This window comes from Cavia porcellus, unplaced genomic scaffold, assembly GCF_034190915.1.
Source record: "Cavia porcellus strain 051 isolate PalLab524CR breed Dunkin Hartley unplaced genomic scaffold, mCavPor4.1 scaffold_8, whole genome shotgun sequence".
Lineage (NCBI taxonomy): Eukaryota > Metazoa > Chordata > Mammalia > Rodentia > Caviidae > Cavia > Cavia porcellus.
Genome location: NW_026947491.1, coordinates 17748842 through 17753677, shown reverse-complemented (window position 1 = coordinate 17753677; position 4836 = coordinate 17748842).

Sequence of the window (4836 nt, the reverse complement as noted above, 5' to 3'; positions counted from 1 at the left end):
GAAAGAAATAGGGAATATTATGAAACTAGAGATTTGGCCTTACATATTCTCATTACTTAACACTTTGAAATCAGAAAAGAAAAATGAGAAACACATAGAAAAAGAGAGATAGAGAAAGGGAGAGATAGGCAGAGATAGAGACACTGAGAGTGACAATGAGAAACAGAGAGAAACAGAGACCAATAAAGACAAAGATAGAGACAGAGACACAGACACAGAAAGATATTACACTGAATTAGGCTGTATTTTATGACTTCCTAATTTCTAAGACCCAAAACATAGATGCAGCTCCAATTTCATGTCATCACACTTGGACAGAATAATAACAGAGAAGCCTGGGGACTCTGTCCTGAGTCCAGTGAGGTTGCCCTTCTTTCTTTCACAGGGTTCTGGGGCTCATCATGGGGCCGAGGTGGCCAAGCAGAGGAGAAGGCTGTGTGTTCTCAGGCCCTGCACACAGAGATGGGCAGGATTTAATTCCTTAATGTTGTGCATTTATTTTTTACATGAGAGAACGCCTTATCATCGGAAAAATTTAGATCAATTTTTAGATGATGATTTAACATTTAAAAGAAACTTAATTCTGACTAATAAGTTTTTTCGAGATGGATACAAGTCTATTTTCACATCAAGTGAAATTCATACAAAGGGGATGAAGAAAGTACAAACACAAACACCCACTTATGTTACTGGATTTAACAAAAAAAATCTTTACTTAAGCTTGGACACATCATATGCCCTCTGAAGTCTCCAAATTTCCAGGCTTCCTCCGGTCACATGATTTTAAAGCAGAGAGGAAGCCCCAGAGGCCGCCAGGAAGCCCTCTTTCACCAGCTTCCTTTCCTTTACCTGCTCCTGAGGCCCTGTTTCTCTGTGGGACACAGCGCCCCCTGCAGGTTTCCAGTGGCTCAGGCGGGAAGGTTGCATCTGGGTTAGCACTAATGTCTCCTCACTGTGAGTCTGGCACAGTAACACATGGCCCTGTCCTCGGGTCTCAGACTACTCATCTTCAGACACATCTTGTTCTTGCTGTTATCCCGGTTGACGGTGAATCTGTCCTTCATGGAGTCGGTGTAATATTTTACTGCTATCAGATTTTATGTCAGAGATCCACTCCAGCAGCTTTCCTGGAGACTGGTGGAACCAATTCATCCAGTAGTCACTGAAGTTGAATCCTGAAGTTGTACAGATTTTCAGGGATGCCGTGGGCTGCACCACCTGTCCTATGGCCTCCATCATCTGCATCTCAGCCTGGACACCTGCAAACACAGGGACATCTTGCTCAGAAATCTGTCACACACGTCCACTCTTTATACTCGATATGTCCACTTACCCATTCCATATATTTTGTCCTCAATAATTTACCTCTAAGAAGTGCAAAAGGAAAACACAACTCACTCCAAATTCATAGTGATCTTCTGGGCTGAGTCCTGATCCCCAAGTGGGAACAGCTAGGCACCAGGGCTAGGCTCCACTGGAGAGCTGCAAGGGCTGGGCTGGATTTCATGAGTAAGGGAGGCCCTATTCACATGGCTTCCTGCTAAATGGACAGTGCTGTGGTCAGACCCCCAGAGCATGCAGTGTGCAGCAGATGTGAGTGTACTCGAAAATTTGGTAACAAAGACGCATTCAACAGAATGTGACAATTCATAGGGCTGGGCATATAGCTTGGGGACATTCTTTTTTGCCTGCCTGAGTGGTGTCTGCTGGAAAGTCCTGAGCTGGAACCCAAATACAAAAAAAAAAAAAATGGTAACTCGAGTAATAGGGTTCTATTGTATTTTCAATACTTCATCAGCTTTGATTTTTATTCCTATGAACAGATCATGGATTTTATATCAATGATGGCTGCGTTGCGAACATGTGAATGTTGAGTTCCATGAGCAGCTGTGTTCTCCACATAGGATCTGATGCTGGGTGAATGTCACCCCCACTGTCTAGGCTTTTGCCCTCCTGATATGTGAGCAGACTGATTCCCCATACAACTCCCGGAATCTTCTGTTGTGGTCCTCCTCTGTGGGGAGAACATGTCTGACTGTGCTGTATTCTGCTCTTTTCTAAAAGGAAACAGCACCAGCCTTCTTGTGGAACCCCACACCTGTGAGTTTCTCAGTTTCAACTGTCATTATCTTCCTCTGTCCCATTTTTTCTCTTTATTTTTTTAATTTTTTGGTTCTTATTTTTATTGATCACGTTTACAGTATATAATGGATGCAATTATTGTAGACCCTTATACATGTGCTTAAAACTTTAACATTCCTCCATTTCTTAGGTTCATTTAGTCTTGGAAAATATCTTTGTTTCTTGTTTTCTCTGCCTTTATTTTGCCTTTTAAATTATTTTTGTACCTAAAATGAACCAATAAATGTTTAAGTTTTTCTGATTTATTGCACCTACATAGTGCAAAATTTTTCCCAGTTATATTTTGACAGTTAAGTACTATCAAGAATAAACTGAATAGAGAACTCAAAAATTAGATCCCCTCAAAATAAGAAATGGGAAATTCAAATGAAGAGATACATTTATGCGACAGAAGTACAAAAGGTCAATAAATCAATGAAATATTTTCAACAATTAGCAATCAAGGGAAGCAATCCCAAACCTTCAATATGTTACCTGAATATTTGTTCTACAATATGTCCTGGCGTAAGCTTCTTAACTTTCTGAATTTTACGTATTCTGTTGTTTCATACACCCGTGTTTTCCATTCTGGGCTACAGATACCTCCTCCCTTTCTTCCAAATATTCTAGTCTATCATTTTTACCTAACAATTTTCCATCGTTCTTTTATCATCTATGTTTTATTCAACATTCTTTATAAATTTCTTATCAATACATGTTTGTAGTATGTAATGGTTACCTGTTACATCTTCCCTCTATCATTCTTTCTCCCCCAGATTTCTTCACCTTTCCACAGAGGGTACTTTGCAGTCCCTTAACAAGGTTATTTTATTCTTTAAATTGTTTCTAATGAGTATTTCTTATTTTAGACAGATCATGTGATGTTTAGTTTAGTTGTTTGAATTAGTTTGTTCTTATTTTCTCAAGATACACAATTTTTCCTAAAAATAACACAAAATTGTCTCTGTTTTGTATGTATACCAGATTTTCTGTCTTCATTTATTTTTCATGAGTATAAATAGGTCACTTCTATATTTTGTCTATTGTGAGCTGTGGTATTATAAATATGAATCACTATAGTATGATGAATTTGATACTGCAGCATAAAACACATAGAGTAATTTACTTTCATGTATGAACAATAGAATTGTTAAAATTAAACGATTATATAATTTATCTATTTAATGTTTTACAATTTGCTGTTGTTTTTTAAATGTATTCCTGAGACAAATAAAGATAGTTCCCTTCAATTTTGTGTGTGATATTACACTTGAATGTGTTTCATGGATATTAGGGTCACCACACATCTGTTAAATGATCTATTTTGTTAAAGGCGACAACATTTTGAAGCCATGCTGGGCATGGGAGGAGAATAAGCCAAAGTAACCCTTCTGGTGACCCAGTGAAAACCATTCTGGGCCTGGTAGGAGAAACAAGAATAACAAGAATCCAATTCACCCTTCCTGGGAGCTGACTGGTGAGCTGACTAATGATACCACCCTGAGCATGAATTAGAAGTACTTGGGAAAAGCTCTTAGATTTAGTTCCTGTGGGGGAGTTGCCCAAAGAGTAAGGGATATAATGTTATCAGAAAAAGTGGCAAGAGAAAAGGAAAACATCTGCAAAAACAAAAATGGATAACTTACAAGATAACACCGCAGAATTTGACAAGATATTTTGTAATTTCAACTCATTGCTTATGTCTCAGAAATATGGACTCCAGCACTGCAATTCTTTTATTAATGGAGTGAAAATTTACCTGTGCCTTAACTTCATGTAGGCATGAACCATATGTGGTGAGAACAAGCCAGGGCAGTGTTTCCACTGTTTCATCCCAGACCTGTACTGAAATCATCTGTCTTAGCTATATTTTACTCATCGCTGAGAAAAAATACCTGATGCCCAAAGTTTGGAAAACAAAGATTTATTTCTTACAGTTTGTGGAGGTTTTAGTCCATACTCAGTTGGCTCCAAGGTAGAGTAGCATGGTGGGGCAGAGTTCATGGTGGTTACAAACATCAAGGCTGAAATGGACAAGAGAGAGAAACTCACTTTCTCCCAGCCATTACATTGTATGCTACACCCTAAGTTGGTGTAGCATTGACTCCATTAATCCAAGATCTAGACAATGAACCAATCACAAAAACACAATGCAAACCCATGAGGACTGGGAGCCACTGATGTAAATCATGAGACCATCTAATTAACACTCTCCCTTAAACATATCCATACATGGTAAGTCTATGCATCTCTGAGAAGTCTTATCTAAAGTACATGAGGCTTTGAAAGGGCATAGGGATTCATGACAAATGAGAGTTGAGGTCTAGGTAGATAGATAGATAGATCTATAGATAAATAGATACATAGATATCCAAAGGATAGAAAGTCACCACTGTGTCTTATAAATTCCTATTTCTAACTCCCATAAGGAAAGAGCAGCCCCTGCTCCTGTTCAGCCACCATGAACAGAAAGAGCTCATGGAGGCCCCTGAGCACTGTTCTGCTGCAGCCAAGCTGCCCTTATTCCCTCCTCCCCTGAGTGCACTGCTGAACGTGTGGTTCTGATAGTGGAAACAAGGTCTCCCATGATGACCTGGCTGAGGGAAGAGCTTATGTGCTCAGACCCAGAGGGGAGGGATATGAAGAATTTAATTCCAAATCTGAAGCATTTAATTCTGCATGAGCCCACTCCTTATCAAGGGTGTAAAATTATCA